Source organism: Salmo trutta, chromosome 15 (assembly GCF_901001165.1).
Source record: "Salmo trutta chromosome 15, fSalTru1.1, whole genome shotgun sequence".
Classification (NCBI taxonomy): domain Eukaryota; kingdom Metazoa; phylum Chordata; class Actinopteri; order Salmoniformes; family Salmonidae; genus Salmo; species Salmo trutta.
Window position 1 is genome coordinate 49997827 of NC_042971.1, and position 27032 is coordinate 50024858.

The 27032-nt window shown below is 42.2% G+C and overlaps 1 pseudogene; it reads left to right on the forward strand.

The window, feature by feature from the left end:
- Positions 1-5551: 5551 nt before the first annotated feature.
- On the forward strand, positions 5552-26692 carry LOC115148328 (membrane-associated transporter protein-like; annotated as a pseudogene).
- Positions 26693-27032: the final 340 nt, after the last annotated feature.

Genomic DNA, 27032 nt, shown 5'->3' on the forward strand with positions numbered 1-27032 from the left:
CTTGTTTAGGCCTTAGCTCAGGCATCCCCATCTGGCGTTGTGTAGACTTTCGTTTTTCAGCACCTACTGTGCTCCTGTGGAAGTATTCCACAGCTGCTTTCGCTTTGTCCCCAGTGGGCTTTATCACCTTCAGAGCATCTCTTACAATCAAGTTGACTGTGTGGGCAAGACATTTTAACATTTCCATGGCTTTGGTTGTGTTAGCTGCATTGTCGCTAACACAACAGACCACTTTTCCATCTACTTGCCATTCTCTGGCCACTCTCAACAGTTCCTCTGCCATGTTCTCTGAGGTATGTCTGTCGCTGAACCCAAAGCAGTCCAGAAGACAGCTAGACATCATAAAATCTTCAAATAAGTGACATGTAAGCGACATGTAAGAAGTGGTTACCCTTGATGTCCAGCAGTCAGTGGTAAGGCAAACTCTAACATTGTCTACATTATTAAAATACATCCAAATGCTACTGTGCTTCTGACTCATTTTCCAACTGTTGTTTTCATAGCTGGCCTTCCTCTCTCTCCTCAGCTGCTAAGTGTGTGACTGTGAGTGAGTTGGCTTGGCCCTCCCTCACGCATCTTTGGTTCATTGGTTGACACTGCGTGTTTGATTGACAGGAACAACAGGTGAGGCTGTTAGTCTGAGCAGACAGTCAGAACGAATGTGTGCGCTTAAGCATTTAGGCCTATATTATTATTATTATATATTTTTTTGTTCTTTGAATTAGTTCATTCTTGTGAGCGGACCAAGTAATTTGGCATCACTCTAAAGCAGAAAAGTGGAATAAACGAGTCAGGAGTTGGTTTCTTGATTGAACAAAGTTCTCTATTGAGGGATTTTGGAGTGCATTCTGACGAAGAACAGCAAAGGTAATCCAATTTTTCTTATAGTAAATCTGAGTTTGGTGAGGGCCAAACTTGGTGGGTGTCAAATTAGCTAGCCGTGATGGCCGGGCTATCTACTCAGAATATTGCAAAATGTGCTTTCACCGAAAAGCTATTTTAAAATTTGACACCGCAATTGCATAAAGGAGTTCTGTATCTATAATTCTTAAAATAATTGTTATGTTTTTTGTCAACGTTAATCGTGAGTAATTTAGTAAATTCACCGGAAGTTTGCGGTGGGTATGCTAGTTCTGAACAAAACATGCTAATGTAAAAAGCTGTTTTTTGATATAAATATGAACTTGATTGAACAAAACATGCATGTATTGTATAACATAATGTCCTAGGAGTGTCATCTGATGAAGATCATCAAATGGGTAGCCTCATCTTCCGAAACGTTTAGTAAGACAATGCAATCGTCCGCCTTGAATATTATTGAAGCTCTGGTTGAAAAAGGCCCTAAAGATTTATGTTATACAACGTTTGACATGTTTGAACGAACGTAAATATATTTTTTTTACTATTTTGTGGCGACAAGTCCCGCGGGCTTCAGTACATTATGAGTAGCCTTCGGAACGCGCTAACAAGAAGGAGCTATTGGGACATAAACTGTTAACTTTTTCGAACAAAACTACATTTGTTGTGGACCTGGGATTCCTGGAAGTGCCTTCTGATGAAGATAATCAAAGGTAAGGGAATATTTACAATAGTATATTTGATTTTAGATGGTTCCAAGATGGCGCTAATCTGTATCGCCTAGCCTATTTTTCTGAGCATACCACCTCGTTTATTGCAAAGTGTGATTTCCCAGTAAAGTTATTTTTAAATCTGGCAATGCGGTTGCATTCACGAGATGTTAATCTATAATTCTTTGAATGACAATATTACATTTTAACAATGTTTTCGAATAGTAATTTCGTAAATTGTAGCGCTGATTCACCAGAATCATTTGGGGGAAAATATTTTCTGAACGTCATGCACCGATGTAAAATGCTGTTTTTATATATAAATGTGAACTTTATCGAACAAAAAATGCATGTATTGTGTAACATGATGTCCTAGGAGTGTCATCTGATGAAGATTGTCAAAGGTTAGTGCTGCATTTAACTGTGTTTTGGGTATTTGTGATGCATGCTAGTTGCTTTGAAAATGGCAGTGTGATTTTTTTTGTCAGGGTACTCTCCTAACATAATCTAATGTTTTGCTTTTGCTGTAAAGCCTTTTTGAAATCTGACAACGTGGTTCGATTCAGGAGAGGTGTATCTATAAAATGGTGTAAAATAGTCATATGTTTGAGAAATTGAAGTTATAGCATTTATGAGGTATTTGTATTTCGCGCGACGCATTTCCACTGGCTGTTGACTAGGGTGGGACGCAAGCGTCCCAGTTTCCCAGACAGGTTAATGGCTAGGGCCTCTTTCTCTACGGTAGCATATCTCTGTTCCCGATAGCCACACTTTGCCTTGATGACAGCTTTGCACACTCTTGGCATTCTCTCAACCAGTTTCATGAGGTAGTCCCATGGAATGCATTTCAAATAACAGGTGTGCCTTATTAAAAGTTAATTGTGCAATTTCTATCCTTAATGCGTTTGAGCCAATCAGTTGTGTTGTGACAAGGTAGGGTTGGTATACAGAAGATAGCCCTATTTGGTAAAAGACCAAGTCCATATCATGGCAAGAACAGCTCAAATAAGCAAAGAGAAATGACAGTCCATCATTACTGTAAGACATGAAGGTCAGTCAATCCGGAAAATTTCAAGAACTTTGAAAGTTTCTTCAAGTGCAAAAACCATCAAGTGCTATGATGAAACTGGTTCTTACGAAGACAGGAAAGGAAGACCCAGAGTCTTGCTGCTAAGGATAAGTTCATTAGAGTTACCAGTTTGACACCCCAGCTCTACTGCATACATATATTTGTGTTCCTCATATCTTATCATTTGCATATCACTTTTTCTAGGCCTGGGATTGGATGCTGTCAATCTTCCTCCCCAGATGAGCTTCTGTGATTGGCCAGAGCTGAGGCAGATCTTCACTTAGCAGTCTGCCACTAAGACCCAGGTAGGAGTGTGGTCGCATGTTCGATGGGACGGACGTAATGTAAAATCACCTCTCTGTTGACGAGGTGATCTCCCACCCCACAACCAGGAGAGGTGACCCCGAGCCCCGCACCTGTCCTGTCCCGCACCCCTGCTGACCCCTGCCTGACCCGGGACCCCTTCATAGGGGAACACACACGTCCCGTTCTAGAGGAGTCTGGATTCAAACCACCAGAGGAAAAACAGTTGCTCTCAGCTGGTATTATTGAGTGTAACGCAGCCAAAGCAAAGTTGTAGCCAGGCCTTTCTCCTTCTACTGCCCCCCCCCCCTTAAGAAAAACACATACGGCTCTCAATATATGCTTCCAGTGTTTAACAGTTAGTCAACCGTATTTGATACATGGTGCGCCATGCGTTGCTGGTATGGGTGCGACTCAAGCATGAAGTACTTGGATCCCTTGAATGAATTGCACTGCAAATGCAATTAATTCATATAATTGTTATTGTTGTATTTAGCTCACAGATTTTGTAGTAATAGTGTTCCTCTAATTGCTTCAGTAGTTAATTAATTTTCCTGAGAACATCTTCTATCTACTGTAAGCCCTGTTGACTCATTAAGGGTTTGTACTGTACCATTCCATTGTAATTGTGTTAATAGCAATGGCAATATGTAATTACGAGACTAGGGGCAAACAGAAGGAGGAGAGAGTGATGACCCTTGACTGTAAGTACTCTTTCCTATTAGTCATAATATTGACCTAAGGTTAATGATGATTCTACATGATTGTGTCAATGTGCCTCTGAATTGTCTTAGTATGATATTCTCAGGTTTTTACTGAGCTGCCTGTATTTTATCTATAATTTTTGAAAGATGAATGGGCACCTTTATTAATAATATTTTTTGACAATTTGTATTAAAATACTTTAAGGTTATGTTTCTTGATTATTTAACTGTGTAGTACTACTGTTAGATCAATGTAATGCATGATGTTCTGAAGCCTATAATGCTATTTGATTATATAATTATCACCCCAAACTGTAGCTTTAGGGCAGGAATATAATTGCTACATGCATAAACTATATAACAATCAACAAGTTGTAAACTGATAATATACTAAGGATTTTCATCTACAATGGATGGAAACCTTTTTTAATTTCCCCCATTTTTTTTTTACTATACTACTTAGAGATGGATAATGTAAAGTTTCACCTCCCTCCTAATCTGATTCCATTGGATTAGGAGCCACCTGTTGGAATTCCGGAATCCCATTTCACAATCCCTGCTTTGAGCATATCCTTCATAGAGTATAATGTAACTACTATTAAGATTACCCCTGCTTTGCCTTTCCACCTTTATAAACCATAACATTTAATATAATTCTAAAACTGCAGAGTAAATACTGACCTTGAATACATTTTTCTTCTGCACATTATCAGTTTTGACATGCCAAACAGGGCATAAAGGAAACTAAATTACCATAGAGATGGTGTGTTTGTACACAATCTCACTGTTTCAAGTGCAACTAGCATAATGTATCTACTGTAGCCTGATGGAATTGTCTTCTGACGAGTGGCGTCACTCCTACGCATTGCTCGTCTCTTACTGTATCTGACACAAGACAATGACCTGATGAACCACCTTGATAAGAATGTTCGCTTCATCCATAAAGGTAAGTCAAAGACCGTAGAGGTTGTGTTTGAAGTACAGTTCACAATTATACTGTTTCAAATGCCTCTAGCATAACTCATCAATGTGGTCCCTCATGGTTAGTTAAGAATGTTCACTTCCTCCCCTCAAAGTAGTCTATCTATTGTCCCCTCAAACAAGTGACCGTATTGTAAGAACATTTCGAAGATAAATACACAACGCAGAGGACGAGAGGTCAATAGAGTACTAACAATCAATGGAAATAGTGTTTTTTCTGTAATATCAATGGGTCAGAGACATGGGAGGATTTCAGTCCGGGACTCCTAGATACATGGCAAGTTCTCATTGGTCCAAATTGTTTATATGTTGAACCTGAAATAGGATACTTGTTATTTGGCCATTGGCCCAGTTTTACTGCAAGGAATTCTAATTGGTCAACCACAGGCTAGGGCTGGGTTATAAAGTACATCCGGTCCCTTTGTTCTGTGGAGAGAATCACACTGAAGAGAATCACTCTGAAGAGAATCACTGAGGACAGGGGAGAATAAACATCTACCTACCGCATGATTTGTTCTCTTTGAGTAAACCTAGTTTCCTCCCCCTGATTTGCTTTGGGGTCTGTGTTATTGAAGAGTAACATCAACTACTAACAATGTGTAGGACTCACTCATTGGAATGTTTAACTCTGGAACACAATATGACTACGTTAGTGTCCCAAGGACTCAAGGTCTGTTTAGAATGTGGCCTTTTAATCTGTCCGACTCTAAGCATCTGACTGCCTCCCTGGGTTGAGCCCCTCTGACGCCTCCTCAGGTTCCTCTGACGGGGCGCAGAAGGACGGGAGAGGAGTGGCGGGCAGGGCTCCCAAGAGAAACTCTGTGAATTGCCTCAACGTCCCACATGACTGTGGCAGGACGAGCTAGCTAGTGTCAGGAGAAATACAGTATTATGACGTATTATAAACTGAATAACCTTGTTTTCTCAATGGAGATGCAGTCGTATCAGGTGAGAGCCCATGGCTATCAGACATACTGTTCTAGAACTAGTCTTTGTTTTGTTAATAGTGGTTATGGAGTTGGGCAGCTTGGGTATGAGAAACCAAAATACTTTCAGGGCTCATATTCCCATGTCTATCTCAAAGAACGTTTTGTTACAGAGACATACTTAATATATTTAATTTAAACTTTCGCCTAATGGGCTGTTTCAATGTTTTATAGAAAATGTACTGTCACCTCTGAAATGATTGAGCAAAAAAGACTGTGTATAAAATAAATAATACAAATACTGAGCTATTCTGTATGCTAAAAATTTTTTTAAATATTTTTTGATACTAATACATTTGCTCAGAGAAAGGTATTTTGTTTAAAGGAAAATTCCACTCAAAAACAAAGTCCCAAAATGTTTTGCTTGTCAGCAATCAAGTTTTCACAATACAGTATGTAACTTAAAAAATACAGAAATCAACCCGTGTGATGCGTTTTGTTGGAAAGCGGATTGAACCAGGTTTTCTTCTGGGATTTTGCCTGGGCTGTTTGTCTGGCAGTTTAATGTGTTTCATAACCAGTAATGAGAGGGTTTCCTCAGTGTGTCTAGACAGAAGGTTAAATGTTCCTGTTATTTCCACTGGGCCATTTCCCTCCACCAAGTTGATTGCACAAGATTTTCAGCAATTATTCCAGAAAGCTCAATAGTGACCTTGAACAAGAACAATTATAGAAACCACCTCACTGAGATGTGGACAAAATCCTGAGAGGAACTGGAGTCTCTCAACACCTGCAAAGAATAGGAATGCAAGAGATGGCATATCCTTACACCTGCAAATACTGAGACGTACGTGTTTAGCCCATACTTCTTTTCATTGTTCATTTTCATATCCATGTAGATAGACTGAATTTCTGAAAAGAGGTTGTTTCATTTTTTGGGGTGTATGGTAAGCTGGGAAGTCCTGGGTCAAGTACATATGTCAAATACTTTAAATATTTTAGCTGTTCTTGTGGATCGAAATGTATAAATTAAAGTAGAATACTACTGTAAATGCATTCACTCGATAAGGGATTGTATTTGCTTTTGCAACAGTATTGTACATAGACCTGACAACCTAACATTTTTGTTTTCAGTGAATGCCTACTTTGTTGTTTGATATCCTCAAAATAGTTATGCCGGATTTCACCTTCTCTGTAATAATACTGTACAATACAAAGTGTGGACATTTACAGTACTTTTGTTAAGATGATTATCTCCATTCTTCAACAGTTAGTGCTATTCGGGATCCTTGGGATTTCCTTACCCTAACCCTTGGGGTGTCCCTACCCTTACCCTAACCTTAACACTTACCATAACCATTTAAAATGTCAACATAAATTGGGTAGGGACGTACCAATGATCCCAGATAGCAAGGACCGGTCTTCAACACTGTTGTAAAATGTGATCTGTGATATAGTTAATTGTAATCTGGGATAAAATCATAATGCCACTGGGCCGTTATGTGTTAGCTACAGTACAATATATTGTGATTTTCCTACAGTGGATGAAACTAAGCTTTCATGAAAGTTCTTGTATTTCTCTGAGATCAAAACCTAAGCCACAATGCATCTGACAATCCTAATAAGACTTCAACACAACACCCAACTGGGATTTGCTATGTGATTTGTAATCACCAAAACTTGAATGCCGCTGTTTAGGTTTTATTGCCATTGCAATCTGTCAGGCATTTGTTTCTCTCCCATGATAAAGGACATTATTCCGTTTATTTGTGCTCCACTGTGCACAACATGATTATGACAATCTGATTCACTACAGTATTTATTTTTGATGAGCATGAACACTAAATAACTCTTTTGACGACTAATACTAATATTTATGCAGTGTTAGATGGGGGGTATTAACATAAAATTGATTAGGAGTTGTTTTTCTAGCCAGACAGTCATGCTGGCAATGTGTTGTTTTTCAGATTGAGTTTCTTTTTTTGAAATGCAAATTGAAAACTATTTCTAATGGAGTTTGGATTTTAAAATGGCCTTTACATTTTGTTCCAACACAATGCATGTGGTTTCAAAACAAACTATTCCCTCCTATGTGGTGAATTAATGGTTGTATTAGCCCCAATCATGCACTTGATGAAACAGTAAGTATCATGATGATCAAATGTGTTTACTTGATATCAAGGTGTTAACAAATCCACTGACTCACTGTTTACCTCAGAAGCCCTGTAATATACACTGAGGGTACAAAACATTAGGAACACCTGCTCTTTCCATGACATACTGTAGACTGACCCAGTGAATCCAGGTGAAAACTATGATCCCCTATTGATGTCACTTGCTAAATCCACTTCAATCAGTGTAGATGAAGGGGAGGAGACTGGTTAAGGAAGGATTTTTAAGCCTTGAGACAATTGAGACATGGATTGTGTGTGTGCCATTCAGAGGGTGAATGGGCAAGACCAAATGCCTTTGAATGGGGTATGGTAGTAGGTGCTAGGCGCACCGGTTTGAGTGTGTCAAGAACTGCAACCTTGCTGGGTTTTTCACGCTCAACAGTTACCTGTGTGTATCAAGAATGGTCCACCACCCAATAGACATCCAGCCAACTTGACACAACTGTAGGAAGCATTGGAGTCAACACAGGCCAGCATCCCTGTGGAACGCTTTCGACAGTCTATGCCCCTACAAATTGAGGCTGTTCTGTGTCTTCAAACTAATTGCTGAGGGAAAGACATATCTCCTAAGGCAAATTAAAAATATTCAGCTGCAATACCCCACCAAAATCAAACACAGAGCATTCAGAAGTATTTCAGTTATTGAAAGTGATATTAATGAGTAATCTGTGACATAACTTGAGATGAAGAGGTATTCTCCTGTCTTTCTCCTCTTTTGCAGCATTAGTACAGGAAAGGTCACTGAAGAAGATATGGGCCATCATCATAGTCATGTTTGGAGTGGTGCTATTTGACTTTGCAGCAAACGTCCTCGATGGGACAGTCAAGGCCTACCTCTTTGATGTCTGCTCGTACATAGACAAAGAAAGAGGACTGCACTACCACACCCTTCTCACTGGTAAGCAATGGCTGATGACATGCAGTAGCCTCCCTCCCACTTTGTCAGAACCTGGTGTTGGGTTGATTGGCTGACATATATGCTGTCTGGATTGATATAGGTTTACTTTTATATGTATTTATACTGAACAAAAATACAAACACAACATGTAAAGTGTTGGCACCATGTTTCATATGCACAAAAAAGCTTATTTCTCTCAGCTTTTGCGCACACATTTGTTTACATCCTTGTTAGTGAGCATTTCTCCTTTGCCAAGATAATCCATCCACCTAACAGGTGTGGCATATCAAGAAGCTGATTTAAACAGCATGATCATTACACATGTGCACCATGTGCTGGGGACAATAAAAGGCCACTCTAAAATGTGTAAAAATGTCTAAAATGTTTTGTCACATAACACAATGCCACAGATGTCTCAAGTTTTGAGGGAGCATGCAATTAGCATGCTGACTGCAGGAATGTCTACCAACGCTGTTGTCAGAGAATTTATTTTTAATGTGTCTACCATAAGCTGCCTCCAACGTCATTTTTTGGAATTTGGCAGTACATCCAACCGGCCCACAACCGCAGAGCACGTGTAACCACGCCAACCCAGGACCTCCACATCCGGCTTCTTCACCTGCGGGATCGTTTGAGACCAGCCACGCGGACAGTTGATGAAACTGAGGAGTATTTCTGTCTGTAATGAAGCCCTTTTTGTGGGGAAAAACTCTTCTGATTGGCTGGGCCAGGCTCAGCAGTAGGTGGCCTCCCAAGGTGGCCTCCAAAGGCCACCCTTGGCTGCGCCCCTAACCAGTCACGTAAAATCTATAGATTAGGCCCTAATGAATTTATTTAAATTGACTGATTTCCTTATATGAACTGTAACTCAGTAAAATCTTTGAAATTGCTGCATGTTGTTTTTTTGTTCAGTGTAGTGTGATTATTTATTATTAAAGAAAAGTACCACTCAAATATTTTGAGTTTTTTGTTTCATTAGTGCACTCTCAAAATGTTTTGCTTGTCAGCAGTTAACTTTTCAAGATGCAAAGTGTCACTTCAGCATCATGATGGTGTATTTTGTATCATATGATAGTGTGTTTTGCATCATCATGATGGTGTGTTTTGCATCATTATGACAGTGTGTATTGCATCATAAACTCAACAAAAAAGTACTGTGAACTACGTTTATTTTCATCAAACTTAACGTGTATATATTTGTATGAACATAACAAGATTCAACAACTGAGACATAAACTGGACAAGTTCCACAGACATGTGACTAACAAAAATGTAATAATGTGTCCCTGAACAAAGGGGGGGTCAAAATCAAAAGTAACAGTCAGTATCTGGTGTGGCCACCAGCTGCATTAAGTAATGCAGTGCATCTCCTCCTCATGGACTGCACCAGATTTGCCAGTTCTTGCTGTGAGATGTTACCCCACTCATCCACCAAGGCACCTGCAAGTCCCAGGACATTTCTGGGGGGAATGGCCCTAGCCCTCACCCTCTGATCCAACAGGTCCCAGACGTACTCAATAGGATTGAGATCCGGGCTCTTCGCTGGCCATGGCAGAACACTGACATTCCTGTCTTGCAGGAAATCATGCACAGAACGAGCAGTATGGCTGGTGGCATTGTCATGCTGGAGGGTCATGTCAGGATGAGCCTGCAGTAAGGGTACCACATGAGGTAGGAGGATGTCTTCCCTGTAAGGCATAGTATTGAGATTAACTGCCTCAGTCCAGCCTCTCTCAGCTATCCTGTACCTGTCCCGCAGGTGTGATTTTTGGATGTACCAATCCTGTGCAGGTGTTGTTACACGTGGTCTGCCACTGCGAGGATGATCAGCTGTCCGTCCTGTTGCCCTGTAGCGCTGTCTTAGGCGTGTCACAGTACGGACATTGCAATTTATTGCCCTGGCCACATCTGCAGTCCTAAATGCCTCCTTGCAGCATGCCTAAGGCACATTCACGCAGATGAGCAGGGACACTGGGCATCTTTCTTTTTGTGTTTTTCAGAGTCAGTAGAAAGGCCTTTTTAGTGTCCTAAGTTTTCATAACTGTGACCTTAATTGCCTTCCGTCTGTAAGCTGTTAGTGTCTTAACAACCGTTCCACAGGTGCATGTTCATTAATTGTTTATGGGTCATTGAACAAGCATGAGTTTAAACCCTTTACAATGAAGATCTGTGAAGTTAATTCATAAAAATCAAAATATCTTTGAAAGACAGGGTCTTGAAAAAGGGATGTTTCTTTTTTTGCTGAGTTTATGATGGTGTGTTTTGTATGGAACGCCATTTGGGTCTTTGCGTGTCAAAAAAGATACATGTCAAATAACACTATTTGTTGTGTCAAATAACACTATTTGACGTGTCAAAAAAGCTTGTTGACCAATCAGAACCTGAATATGACTGCATATCTTATAATAATTTAATGCGTTCAGACATTTTTTATGTAGTTATTACACATTGATTACACAATCACTCGCATTTCATATGTCACAACGATTCATCGATACGTATGCTATGACGCTGGTAAAGTTGACTCGCGCACCTACGGTGCTGGTCATAAAATACTAGACAATGTTCTTCCTCAAAAACATAGCAAAACGACAATCTGTTTCAGTAACTATATAGCTTGGTGTCATCCTCTAAAATAACCCTAATTTATAAGACCATTCTTATTTGATTAATGGGGGTCGGACCCATCTATGTGAAGCCAGCCACAATAAGGATTAGCCACAATAGTGACTTTTTATTTTTATTTATTTATTTATTTCACCTTTATTTAACCAGGTAGGCAAGTTGAGAACAAGTTCTCATTTACAATTGCGACCTGGCCAAGATAAAGCAAAGCAGTTCGACAACATACAACAACACAGAGTTACACATGGAGTAAAACAACATACAGTCAATAATACAGTAGAAAAAAATAAGACTATATACAATGTGAGCAAATGATGTGAGATAAGGGAAGTGTCTTCAAAAGTATGTAATTGACAGTGATGCAAATGAATACAAATAGTAGAATTATGGCATAATTGAATAAATAATGGTAAACGAGGTTGGAATGTTGTTTATATAAAATCAACAAAAGACAATTTGTTAATTTGACAATCTGTTGAAATCACACTGGATGTATTATACTTCAGAATTGCATTGGGGGAATACTTATTTCACTGTACAGCCTTACCTATGGATTGTGGATCAATGACATGGGGTATCAGTCTACTCAGTGACACCCAGAGAACATTAGCATCGTAGCTCTTATTGCGGGACTCTGAAACAAGTGTGAATTCAGCCACATTTATTGTCAAGTGTATTGAACACTATTCCAGAGGAAAAACAATACTGCGTGGATGTTTTGGAGTCTGAACTCTGAGGAGGATGTAGGGAAAAAATATATTGGGTATTGAATAGACTGACACCCCATTTCATTGATCCCCAATCCTTAGGAAAAGCTGTACAGTGCAATATGAATGTCAATACACACAATAGGCTGACTGGGGAGGCGATTTCACACAGTCACAGTCCTGCAATAAGAGCTACAACGCTAATATTTGCGTAAACTCGTCACAGTTGTGTTCTGTGGGTGTCACCGAGTAGACTGATGCCCAATTTCATTGCTTCACATTCCAACCTTGTTTAACATTATCTAGTCTATATATGGCGTGATTCCACCAATTGTAACCTTCTGCATCACTTTCAAAGAGGTACTTTAATTTTGAAGGCAAACTGCAAATTCCCCTATTGTGCCTAACCCTTATTGTGGGTAGATCCACGACACATAACCCAGTCCGGTCGAGCCTCATTAGCCAGATGAAGCTAGCTGGCTGCTTATAACGTTAGCTTTGGGCAACAGGGTTAAGTAGCTGGCAGGCTATTTATTTTCATGAACTGAAGTTCAATTTCAATAGGTGAACATCAAGTGGCTACCTAGCTAATACTTACACACAAGGATTCCTAAATCATTGCTAAGAATAATGAAAATGACTGCAGTTTCTACTGGTCATTGTTTCCAGGCTGGTTGTATTGGTTCTAGCTAGGAACCAAGCTAAAGCTAGCTAGCTACCCCAGAAGTTGTGGTCGAACAAATAATACTTTATTACCAACGTGGTATTGAAAACACATTGTTTGTGGCTGGTGTTTGCTTGTTTTCAGACTTCTTATGTACAGCTTTGACAGTGCTACTGATAGTAGTGGTGGCGCTTAGTTTGCACGTGCAAATTCAGAACACACAACATTCTATAATAGAACTGTGTTATTTGACGAGTCAAATTAAAAGCTTATTTATTTGACACGTCCTTCATTTCACGTGTATCTTTTTTGACATGCAAAGACCCAAACGGCGTTCCATAGTTTTGCATCATCATGATGGTGTGTTTTGAATCATCATGATGGTGTGTTTTGCATCATCAGGATGGTGTGTTTTGCATCATTAGGATGGGGTGTTTTGCATCGTCATGATGGTGTCACATCTGCTCCTGCCACACCCCCTAGTGGACATCCGGTGTCTCCTTGACCTGCAGCCACTCCTCCAGTACACACGCTCTCTCCATCCCTGTCCCTTTCTGTATGTTTGTGATTGTGTGGTTGGAGACAGGTGTGCTGGAGCCAGAGCAGATCCTCACCAGCTGTAATCAAGACCTCTACAAATACTCAGTCCTGCCATTTCCACTCTGCCAGATTGTAATCTCTGCTAAGTCAGTTTATGATTCTAGCTATTTATGATTATTCAAGATCCTGTTACCCTGCTGTGTCTGTTTCCCTACCCTATATATATTTTTTTTAACCTTCATTTAACTAGGCAAGTCAGTTAAGAACAATCAATCAATCAAATGTATTTATAAAGCCCTTTTTACATCAGCTGATGTCACAAAGGGCTGTACAGAAACTCAGCCAAATAACCAAAACAGCAAGAAATGCAGATGTAGAAGCACGGTGGCTAGGGGAAAAAAACTCTCTAGAAAGTCCAGAACCTAGGAAGAAACCTAGAGGAACCAAGCTATGAGGGGTGGCCAGTCCTCTTCTGTCTGTGCCGGATGGAGATTATAATAGAACATGGCCAAGATGTTCAAACTTTCATAGACGACTAGCAGGTTCAGATAATAATAACCACAGTGGTTGTAGAGGGTGCAACAGGTCAGCACCTCAGGAGTAAATGTCAGTTGACTTTTCATAGCCGATCATTCAGAGTTAGAGACAGCAGGTGCGGGAGAGAGAGAGTCCAAAACAGAAGGTCTGGGACAAGGTAGAACGTCCAGTGAACAGGGCAGGGTTCCATAACCGCAGGCAGAACAGTTGAAACTGGAGCAGCAGCATGACCAGGTGGACTGGGGACAGCAAGGAGTCATCAGGCCAGGTAGTCCTGAGGCATGGTCCTAGGGCTCAGGTCCTCCGAGAGAAGAGAGAGAGAAAGAGAGAAAAAAGAGAGAGAATTAGAGGGAGCATACTTAAATTCACACAGGACACCGGATAAGACAGGAGAAATACTCCAGAAATAACAGACTGACCCTAGCCCCCCGACACATAAACTACTGCAACGTAGATACTGGAGGCTGGGACAGGATGTGTCGGGAGACACTGTGGCCCTGTCCGACGATACCCCCGGACAGGGCCAAACAGGCAGGATATAACCCCACCCACTTTGCCAAAGGACAGCCCCCACACCACTAGAGGGATATCTTCAACCTACAACCCTGAGACAAGGCCAAGTATAGCCCACGAAGATCTCCCCCATGGCACAAACAAAGGGGGGGCGCCAACCCGGACAGGAAGATCACGTCAGTGACTCAACCCACTCAAGTGACACATCCCTCCTAGAGACGGCATGGAAAAGCACCAGTAAGCCAGCGACTCAGTCCCCGTAATAGGGTTAGAGGCAGAGAATCCCAGTGGAGAGAGGGGAACCGGCCAGCAGAGACGGCAAGATGAAGAGATGAGTCTTCAATAAAGACTTAAAGGTCGAGACCGAGCCTGCGTCTCTCACATGGACAGGAAGATCAGGAAGAACATTCCATAAAAATTGAGCTCTATAGGAGAAAGCCCTGCCTCCAGCTGTTTGCTTAGAAATTCTAGGGACGGTAAGGAGGCCTGCGTCTTGTGATCGTAGCATACATGTTGGTTTGTACGGCAGGACCAAATTGGAAAGATGGGTAGGAGCAAGCCCATGTAATGCTTTGTTGATCAGCACTAAAACCTTGAAATCAGCCCAAGCAGGAAGCCAGTGTAGAGAGAACAAATTCTTATTTACAATGACGGCCTACCAGAGAACAGTGGGTTAAATGCCTTGTTCAGGGGCAGAATGACAGATTTTTACCTTGTCAACTCTGGAATTCGATCCAGTAACCTTTCGGTAACTGGCCCAACGCTCTAACCACAAGGCTATCTGCCGCCACATCATGATGTGTTTTGCATCATCATGATGGTGGGTTTTGCATCATCATGATGATGGTGTGTTTTGCATCATCATCATGATGATGTGTTTTGCATCATCATGATGATGATGTGTTTTGAATCATCATGATGATGTGTTTTGCATCATCACCATGATGGAGTGTTTTGCATCATCATGATGATGGTGTGTTTTGCATCATCATGATGATGGTGTGTTTTGCATCATCATGATGATGGTGGGTTTTGCATCATCATGATGGTGGGTTTTGCATCATCATGATGATGGTGGGTTTTGCATCATCATGATGATGATGTGTTTTGCATCACCATGATGGGGTATTTGCATCATCATGATGGTGTGGCAAGTGACACTTTGCTTCTTGAAAACTTGCTGGGACTGTATTAACAGTGGACTAATGAAAAAATAAAATGTTTCCTTTGTTATCATGCAGTTGTGATTATTTTGACATTTTAGAAGTCATTTTAGTCATGAGTATACAGTACACAACCCTCAGAGCTCACTCAGTTAGTCAGTCTGTGATTGCGTGAGTGAACAAGCATGTGTGGAGGTATTTCAGTGTACTAGCGAGCGAGTAAGTGGACTCATTGATGGCAGGGAAGCCGGCACAGGGTGGTGTGAGTTTGTGTATAGTAGGCCCTAATCCAGCAGATTAGTCATGGTTTGGAATTGAGAGAGGGGTGGCACATGACCTGCTAGTCACCGTAGCTCTGGTATGTGGAGGTGTGTGTGTGTGTGTTTTCTTCATACAGAGAGGATGGTTGTAATGATATTTGTCTTTTGTGTTGTTCATTAGCTTTGCAGTCACACGGCCTGAACAAAAGATATTCCTTGACCTTCATTTTGACTACCCTCACAACTCACAAACATGTATTAGCCTGTGAATTTAGAGGTGACAACTCAAGTCAATTAGTGGCTAAATGCATGGAAATATACAAATAAAGAAACCAAAACATTTCATATTGTGTTGAAAAAGGCCATGTCCAAGAGCTTTGAAGTATCTATTGATTATTATTTTAGAACTAGAGTTGTTTCCATCTCTAGATGTTTTTAGAGATTAGTGAAATGTATTCTTTTTGAGCATGTGGAATGTTAATGGGATTTATGGTCTTTGGTTTTATATCCATTAATTCTCACTCGCCCTGTATCTCCAACGATCAAATTAGAATTCTGTAAAACTTAAATTCCTTGACATATTTTCATCTATGACTCTGCATTTTCGGCCAATTTATAAGGGTCTGTACTCCCAAAGTTGTTGACTGTTTTTATTCTTGGCAGTTACTGTAGCTAGCAGTTCAAGACACATTTCAGTTGAATGCATCCAGTTGTACAACTGACTAGGTATCCCCTTTCCCTTTCTCAGCTGTTAGCAGCCATTGGCTAGCAGTTTCTTACTGGCAATAAAAACAGATGATTGCCACCATTTTTTGTTGTTGTTGTAGTTACTCAATTATTTAATGTAACAAATCAAACATACAACCTCAACAATTCATGGTAATTAATGGTAAACTTGTAAACAATTCATGTAGACTGTGTTTATTTGAAACAGGCAACAGGCTGAAATGTATGCTGTTGCCCGGTTGTTTGAGACCTTTTTTTTTCTTTTTTTTACGGTAATGCAGATGTGACTTTTTCTAAACTGCTTCTTTAGATGGATACAAAATGGATAAAGTTGTACTAGTTTCTCTGCAATACCATACCGTTTACCATAATGGAAGGAAGGGGCTAGGGTTGCAAAATTCTGGGAACGTTCGATAAATGCCAGGAAATCTAGAATTCTCCAACCAGGATTTCTAGGAAACCAGGGAATTTATTGAAAGTTCCCTAGAGGGGGCCAGTGATACAATTTATACAGTACATACATATATAGCCTACCATGTCTTTCTCTATATATGGCTCTAGAGAGGGTTTTTGATATTATAGTCAGGGAGTAGTGCAGTGACATTCATGGTACACAAAATTAGTAATTTATGAGAACGTTTAATTTGCAAGCAGGTTTCTTATAGGTAGGATGCAACATTTAGGGAACATACTGTGTGTCCAGACTTAATGCAGGCAGATACTTGACATCCAATCCTAGTTTGACACACTCAAAAGTGCTGCACAATTTATGAGAAAGATTGATTTACAGGTTTCTCATTGTAGGGTGCTGGTGTAAGAATTGAGGGAACATATGTCCAGATTATTGGGATATGTCTAACAGAACAAGCCACTTATCTGTGTGCAGGATCACACATACTACGTGACAAAACATATTTATCATTACTCTCAGGTTCTCTGAGATAACCCAGCCTCAACATTGGATTGTGACATGAGCTTTACGTTCAGATGTAAGAAGCATTCTTTTATAAATCAGACCTTGTGGGTATTAATACAGCACGCATCATATTCATGGTACAACCACCACAGGCAAATGTTTTTGCAGATGATCATATGCAATCCAGGAATTGTATTGTATTTAAAAACATTTGCCTGAGGTGATTTTGACAATTTCCATGAAGATAGTGAGTACACTATCTGATGATTGCTTACATTTACATAATTTAGCAGACACACTTATCCAGAGCAATTTACAGTAGTGAGTGCATACATTTTCATACCGGTCCCCCGTGGGAACCACGCCATGCTCTACCAACTGAGCCACATAGGACCTGGGCTATTACTAGTGGCCTTGGACACCCATCACCTGACCTGATAACCAATCGGTATTGTGCCTTTTGTCTGTTGCAGGGCTAGGGGGTGCCTTTGGGTACCTCATGGGAGCCATGGACTGGGGTCACTCGTCCCTGGGCCGACTGCTGGGGTCAGAGTACCAGGTCATCTACTTCTTCTCTGCTCTGACCTGGACGGTATTCCTCATTGTGCATCTCAGCATCCAAGAGACACCCCTGGTCAAGGACGGTAGTTTGGACTCGTTACACCCCAATGCCCTCCTCATCACAAACTGTAGCAGTGGTTGCTGTGGATCCCTGCATGGTTCCATGTCCAAAGAGTTGGAACCAGACCTCCGGCCTTGTTCATTCTCTGCCCTGACAGAGGCCGATTCAGTCACATCCAGCTCCAAACAACCTAACAAAGAGGTCTGTCATAGACACAGGAAGGAGTCTAGTCTGGCTGACATTCTCTACACTGTGGGGGAAAACAGTTGTTGATTCAATTTACAATTGTAAGGCACCAGCTGCAATAGGATTGTGAGTTTGCTCAACAAAAATGTCACACACTAACTTTTTGTTGTGCGTTTGCTCAACAAAATGTTTTGTTGAGCAAACTCAAAATCTTATTGCAGCTGGTAGCGTTACAATTGTACTTTGCATATTATTATTTGTATTTGTTTTCCAGTGTACAGTATGAAATCCTGACTTCAAATAAAATGTTATTTGTCACATGCGCCGAATACAACAGGTACAACCTTACCGTGAATACAACCTTACCGTGAAATGCTTACTTACAAGCCTTTAACCAACCATGCAGTTCAAGAAATAGAGTTAAAAAATATTTGCTAAATAAACAAAAACATTTTATTAAAAGTAACACAATAACAACGCCCTGACCATAGAGAGCCCTTGGTTCTCTATGGTGTTGTAGGTCAGGGCGTGACTAGGGGGTGTTCTAGTCTTTTCATTTCTATGTTGGTGCTCTTGGTATGGTTCCCAATTAGAGGCAGCTGATGTTTGTTGTCTCTAATTGGGGATCATACTTAAGGTGTCATTGTTCCCACCTGCTTTGTGGGATATTGTTTTGTGTATGTGCATGTTGCACCACTACTTTCACGTTTCGTTGTTGGTTTATTGTTTTGTAGAAGTTTCACTTAAATAAAAGATGTGGAACTCTAATCACGCTGCGCCTTGGTCCGCTCTGTACGACGATCGTGACAATGTGCCTCACCCTAATAATCTTTCCCCCTCATCACTTACCCTACTGTTCTGACTTGGTGATGCACATGTAGCCTATAGCCTGTGTTAGGGAAATGGAATCGTTGAATATTTTAAGAGCTTTCATTGTCTGCTTATATGCCCCTTTATTTATCCTACAGTTCTGACTTGGCGTACAGGGAGAATACTGTAAGAACGGCCCGTGTTCTGAATTCTGTCGCTGTACATTTCAAAAGTCCTGAATAAATAGTTATATTGACTACGTCCTTCCTAGCTCGCTCATTAATGTCTTAGTCAAAATTACGGATTGCCTCTTATCCGCTCGGCATCCCCTTATTCCATAGTTTGTACAGCTCAATTGTCAGTAGAAACCACATTTCTTTAAGCAAGTCAACCATATCAGCTATGTTTTTTACAAGGCCGGTAATTGAGGCTGAATGAACTGTTTCGCTGCCAGACAAGGTTCTGCTGATAGCCAGGTGTAGCAGTGGTAAGGATTCACTCCATGGTGCTGAAAAGAAAGCTCTGCTGTGGGACAGCTTTATGTAGGCCCTAACAGTTTGTGGGCACTGTTTGTCACCATACTAGTCCAATTAATGTATTGTTTAGTGTTGTGTAGTGGCTTCGCTGGCATGCATCAAAAAACATTTTAGGGAGTTTGCCCCACCAAGATTTAGATGATAAAATCCCCACTGGCACTAACACACGGTTATATTAACAGAATTCCACTTTTCATCTAGACTAATTTTGACCAGCTAATAGCCTAACCACTGATCAAACAACATTATGGACTACATGTTAAAATCCTCTTGCTGCAGGATTATTTTGCTGTTATAATTCAGGTAAAATTAAGATCCTACATGTGTAGCATTGAAATTAGCTCTGGTGTGTGGCAATGGTGACCACTCCCCAGTCATTGCGAGATGGGAGGATTGTTAGAGGACAAGGGTCATGTAGTTATTCTTAGTTACCGGCGGCAGCTGGATAACATGCATGGATACCTTGATGTTGATGAGACCAGGCAGTCATCAGGGTGTAAGACAGCCATTGAAAGTGTCACTCTGTGTTGATGTTTTTGTCGCACTGCTTTGCTTTATCTTGGTCAGTTCACAGTTGTAAATGAGAACTTGTTCTCAACTGGCCTAGCTGGTTAAATAAGGTGAAATAAAATTAAAAAAGGTTATAATGTCACCTCGTACACACAAATAAAGTAATTGAAACGGCCATTATACTGTATTACATGTATAGGTAGCTCACATCCTGGAATTAAATGAATGATATGATCTCTAAGGCCAGACAGTCATTCAAACCAGTGCTCTGAAAGAGTTTCATTGAAACTCAGACTAGCATTCAACAATTCAATTTAACAATGGTCATTTAATGATGATGGATATGTATGCCCAGTGTGTAAATATAGCTGGAAATGAATGATGACTTTGCAGAAGTCATTCAAAATTCTATGAAAAGAGTCAGGAAAGAATTTCTATGTATCCTTGCTAAAGGAGACTATTATAGCAGGCAAGGTCCTCCATTATCACAGTAGCCAGACAGGGTACTTTGGTGCAACCATATAGATTCTCATATTCATTTTGATTTTGCAGAAGCATTCCTAGAAAAGGTTTATGGAGAATGTATTTTGGGATGATGATTCGAATAAATGTATGATGTCATGACAATCTGTGTACACTTAAGCAATAGAAAAACGTTGAATCCTACAGAGCACAGAACTACAGTATATTAAACCAGAACATGCTTAAAGAAAGAGCACATGGTTTTACATTTTTTTCTCACACATTTCTTTAAATGTTTTCTTTTTTAAATTCCTTCTCTTCCTGACTTGTTAAAACATCATTTTTACAGCATAAGGCTAGTGTATCTGTCATTAGCTAGTAGCTTTCATCTGACGTCTTTATTCTTATCCGACACCCTGCTGTTCCTTGTTATTTTTTTTATTTCCTCTGTTCTTGACATTCACTGACTCCCTGCTGTCCCATGTGAGACCCTCTGAAGTCTCATGATCTAATGATCTGCCATGCGTGTGTCTCTATCCTGTGTCTGCCTGCAGAAGAAGAGGATAACACTGAAGTCCTGTCTGCTGGCTATGATTAACATTCCCAGTCATTACCGCTGTCTCTGTGTCACTTACCTGCTGGGATGGACCGCCTTCCTCTGCAGCATGCTCTTCTTTACAGACTTCATGGGACAGAGAGAGAGGGAGAGAGGGAAAGAGAGAGACCATTAAAGGACAAACTAATTATATCACTCGGACTACTAATGATTACCCTTATTTGACAGTGGTCATAAGAGAACTTAATGTTTTCACTCCACTATGCGATCGAGGTTCATCACTGTGTTCATTAAAAGGCTTCCTGTCTATTTATTTAGCACCATCACAACATGCCCTGATTGGTGGGTAGTCTCTCGTCACAGCCTTGGCTGATTTGGTTCTGTGTGCCCAACTATTAATTGCTCTGTAATGAAGACATTGACAGACCGGATTGATAGTGATCAGGTCTGATCTGATCTGCATGCTGATGACTGCTCTTACGCAGGCTGCAGTCACACGGTGGTGGTGGTGATTTAGTGGTTGAGACTGAGGCAAACTAAGCAGCAGGTCAGACCTAAACATACCGTGCTTTGACTGTATCAATAGAGAGCAGTGGCAGATGTGGTTTGTGACGTTGACACAGGCTTTGGCAGCTATAGTAACAAATGGGATGGAGCTTGTTAACTGTTACAAGCTACTGTACAGCACATGCATTATAAGATAAATACATCATCGTCCTCCATCACTTCATGCAGGCACTGGCTTTATCTTAACCCTCAATCACCATTTATTGATTATATGTCAGAGGAGTGGGTAGAGATTGGAGAAACATATTGAATAGAACACCACATTTAAGTAAGTAACTAGTTCAATTCATATTCAGCTGTGGTGGGGACTTTGTCTCCATTGTGCATGTAATTATCATAAAGTGGGTCCAATAATGGTTGAGTTATTTGTGTGTGATGACACACACATTGTGTAGAAGGGCAACCCGTATGCGGACCATAACTCTACAGCCTATGAGCAGTATGAGAGACGGGTGGAGATTGGATGCTGGGGTCTCTGTATCAACTCTGTCTCCTTGTCACAGGTGTCGAAATGAGTAGACCAAGGTGCAGCGTGGAATATGTTCATCTTGTATTTTAATGCCAAAAATGAACACTTTACAAATATATTGCTAAAAAAATAAAGGGAACACTTAAACAACACAATGTAACTCCAAGTCAATCACACTTCTGTGAAATCAAACTGTCCACTTAGGAAACAACACTGATTGACAATAAATTTCACATGCTGTTGTGCAAATGGAATAGACAACAGGTGGAAATTATAGGCAATTAGCAAGACACCCCCAATAAAGGAGTGGTTCTGCAGGTGGTGACCACAGACCACTTCTCAGTTCCTATGCTTCGTGGCTGATGCTTTGGTCACTTTTGAATGCTGGCGGTGCTTTCACTCTAGTGGTAGCATGAGACGGAGTCTACAACCCACACAAGTGGCTCAGGTAGTGCAGCTCATCCAGGACAATGCGAGCTGTGGCAAGAAGGTTTGCTGTGTCTGTCAGCGTAGTGTCCAGAGCATGGAGGCGCTACCAGGAGACAGACCAGTACATCAGGAGACGTGGAGGAGGCCATAGGAGGATAACAACCCAGCAGCAGGACCGCTACCTCCGCCTTTGTGCAAGGAGGAGCAGGAGGAGCACTGCCAGAGCCCTGCAAAATTACCTCCAGCAGGCCACAAATGTGCATGTGTCTGCTCAAACGGTTAGAAACAGACTCCATGAGGGTGGTATGAGGGCCCGACGTCCACAGGTGGGGGTTGTGCTTACAGCCCAACACCGTGCAGGACATTTGGCATTTGTCAGAGAACACCAAGATTGGCAAATTCGCCACTGGCGCCCTGTGCTCTTCACAGATGAAAGCGGGTTCACACTGAGCACATGTGACAGACGTGACAGAGTCTGGAGACGCCGTGGAGAACGTTCTGCTGCCTGCAACATCCTCCAGCATGACCGGTTTGGCGGTGGGTCAGTCATGGTGTGGGGTGGAATTTCTTTGGGGGGCCGCACAGCCCTCCATGTGCTCGCCAGAGGTAGCCTGACTGCCATTACGTACCGAGATGAGATCCTCAGACCCCTTGTGAGACCATATGCTGGTGCGGTTGGCCCTGGGTTCCTCCTAATGCAAGACAATGCTAGACCTCATGTGGCTGGAGTGTGTCAGCAGTTCCTGCAAGAGGAAGGCATTGATGCTATGGACTCCATCCACCAACGCCACGTTGCACCACAGACTGTCCAGGAGTTGGCGGATGCTTAAGTCCAGGTCTGGGAGGAGAGCCCTCAGGAGACCATCCGCCACCTCATCAGGAGCATGCCCAGGTGTTGTAGGGAGGGCATACAGGCACGTGGAGGCCACACACACTACTGAGCCTCACTTTGACTTGTTTTAAGGACATTACATCAAAGTTGGATCAGCCTGTAGTGTGGTTTTCCACTTTAATTTTGAGTGTGACTCCAAATCCAGACCTCCATGGGTTGATAAATTGAATTTCCATTGATTATTTTCGTGTGATTTTGTTGTCAGCACATTCAACTATGTAAAGAAAAAGTATTTAATAAGATTATTTCATTCATTCAGATCTAGGATGTGTTATTTTAGTGTTCCCTTTATTTTTTTGAGCAGTGTATAACGAAAATGACAGCCGACAGTTGTGTCAGGTACTTACAACAAAACAGAAAGCAACTACCCACACAAAACAAAGGAAAGACAGGCTGCCTAAGTATGACTCCGGGCTGCAGGCCGCCGCTGAAGACTCCGGGCTGCAGACCGCCGCTGAAGACTCCGGGCTGCAGGCCGTCGCTGAAGACTCCGGGCTGCAGACTGTCGCTGAAGACTCCGGGTTGCAGACCGCTGCTGAAGGCTCTGGACTGGGGAGCGTCGCTGGAGGCTCCGGACTGAGGAGCGTCGCTGGAGGTTCCGGACTGGGTACCTTCGCTGCAGGCTCCGTGCCATGGATCTTCACTACTGGTTCCACGCCATGGATCATCACTGGAGGCTTTGTGCCATGGATCATCACTGGAGGCTCCAGGCCATGGATCATCCCTACAGGCTCCGGGCCATGGATCATCACTGGAGGCTTCGTGCCATGGATCATCCCTACAGGCTCCGGGCCATGGATCATCACTGGATGCTTTGTGCCATGGATCATCCCTACAGGCTCCGGGCCATGGATCATCACTGGAGGCTTCGTGCCATGGATTATCACTGGAGGCTTCGGACCATTGATCATCACTGGAGGCTTCCTACGGGGAGCTGGAACCGGTCTCACCAGACTGGGGAGACGCACTGAGGACTGCGTGCTCAAAGCAGGCACCGGCCATACTGGGCTATGGAGGCGTACTGGAGGAAGAGTGTGAGGAGCAGGCACAGGACGTACTGGGCTATGGTGGCGCACTAGAGGGAGAGTGCGCAAAGCAGGCACAGGGTACACTGGGCCTTGGAGGCGCACTGGAGGTCTGGCGCTTAGGGCTGGCACAACTCGTCCTGGCTCGATGTTGACTACAGCCCGGCAAGGGCGGAGCGCTGGTACAAGACAAACTGGGCTGTGCTGGTGAATGAGGGGTACCGTGCATAGAGCAGGTGCAGGATCACCTGGGCCGAAGAGACGCACTGTAGACCAGATACGTTGAGCCGGTGCACTTCTCCCTGGCTGCCGGCCAACTCTAGCACGGCAACGGTGAGGAGCTTGCACCGAGCGCACCGGGCTCGGTGCAAGTCTTAAACCCGCCTTAGCCAATCTACCCATGTGCCCCCCCCAAAATATTTTGGGGCGCTGCCTCTCGGGCTTCCGTTGTTGCTTGCCTAGCCGTTCCTCCCAGTATCGCCATTCCGCCTTCGCTGCCTCTATCTCCCATTGCGGACGGCGATACTCCCCAGGCCTTGTCCAGGGTCCTGCCCCATCTAGGATCTCCTCCCAGGTCCACTCCTCTGAGCCATACTGCTTGGTCCCGCTCCTCCTCCTGGAGAGTGCACGCTGCTTGGTCTTCTTGTGGTGGGTAGTTCTGTCACAGGTGTCGAAATGAGTAGACCAAGGTGCAGCGTGGAATATGTTCATCTCGTATTTTAATGCCAAAAATGAACACTTTACAAATATAACGAAAATGACAGCTGACAGTTCCGCCAGGTACTTACAACAAAACAGAAAGCAACTACCCACAAAAAACAAAGGAAAAACAGGCTGCCTAAGTATGGCTTCCAATCAGAGACAACGATAGACACCTGCCTCTGATTGGAAACCATACCCGGCCAAAACATAGAACACAAAACATAGAATGCCCACCCACCTATCACACCCTGGCCTAGCTAAACAGAGAAAACACAGCTCTCCTAGGTCAGAGCGTGACACTCTGCTCTTTATTCCTGTTGTGTCGCAGCATACATAAGTAAGACATTATTGACAGGTAGCCTAGTGGTTAAGAACATTGGGCCAGTAACTGAAAGGTTGCTGGTTTGAATCCCTAAGCTGATTGGTGAGCATGGAGATGTGACCTTGAGCAAGGCACTTAACCCTAAATGCTCCTGTATGTTGTTCTGGATAAGAATGTCTACTAAATGACTAAAACATAAATGTAATTGTAGTCATCCAATGTCCACAATAGAGCCATAGCTAATATCCTTTGTGAATGTTTATTTTGTTGTAAAGAGACTTACTGTATGCTTCACTCCTCATTCTAAAGCTTATGAGTTCATATCTTGTCTGCTCATGTCCAACCAACACAGGGAACTTTCCACAGAACTTTGCTCCGAGCCTGCTTGGCGACTGTGGTATATGTTGTGTGACACACACGGATGTAATAACGTATACCCTTAAGCTAAGTCACAGCACAGAACGTATTCAATCATTCACTGCATAAGTGCATAGCAGATGCTTAGAATTTGATTATTGTTCGGTAATTGATTTAATTAAGACTTACTTGTCTTATAGTTAAACTCCAATCACTGAAAGTAGAGCATGGAGAACAAACAAAATTGATCTTCTGTCTATGGAGAATAATGACACATTTGCATGCATTAGATCCAATGCCAGTAAGCAGAACAGCAGGTCATCGTCATTCCATGTAACTGAATTACCAATGTTTGTTTATTCACTGGCATTTACATTTTTGACACAAGGTAAGCAAAGTAATAAGGAGCACTATCTATTTAGTTATACCTGCAGTCTTCTTAGACATGTTGCGTGTTCTTATACATTAGAATATACTGTAAAAAAAAGTCTTACTTGGTCTGATGTGTCTTCAGATGTCCAGAGGCTGCTGCGGCCCTGCGTTGATCTGAAGGGGCTCTACTTCGTGGGATACTTTGTGTATCCCACACCATCCCCTTCAACCTCATCTCAGAGTACGATCGGCAGGAGGAGATCAGTTTCTCTCTCTCTCTCTCTCTCTCACTCACACTCACCCACACACACACACAGCCTGGTCCCACTTGTTTGTCCAACTACAATGATCATAAGAGTTGGCAAGACTTTACAAACAGATATCGGACCAGGCTAGTCTCTCACCTCCAGATCGTTATCATGGAACTGACAGTGGATTGTGCATTCTGAAGCTGTAAATGCTTACATTAAAAGTTAATAATGTGTAGAGTTTGCAAACCTCATCCACCACCTGTCTGCAGCTCAAATATGTAGTGATGCGCACAGCTGCCCTTTTAAACTTGAATGCTCACCACATGTCATTTATCACAGTGGAGAGGTGAACTGTAAGGCTTGGGCGTAGTGGAGGAGGAATCAGACGCAGGAAGCAGCGATAAGGGTGATAGCTTTTAATGCGCGACACAGCAAAACACCAGCCACCCCAAATAGCGAACTGAGCGCACACAAAAATCTAAGTGCCCCAAACACAGGGGACAAAACGCAGTGAGCGCAAAACCACGCACTAGCGCCAAATACATACAGCGCGTAACGAAGCAACACACAGATAAACAATCCCGCACAAAGAGCAGGCGGGCCAACTAGCTAATATAGCCCCGCTAATCAACCCAACTAATGACAGGTGCAAACAATAACAGAAAGGGGAAAACAAAAGGAATCAGTGGC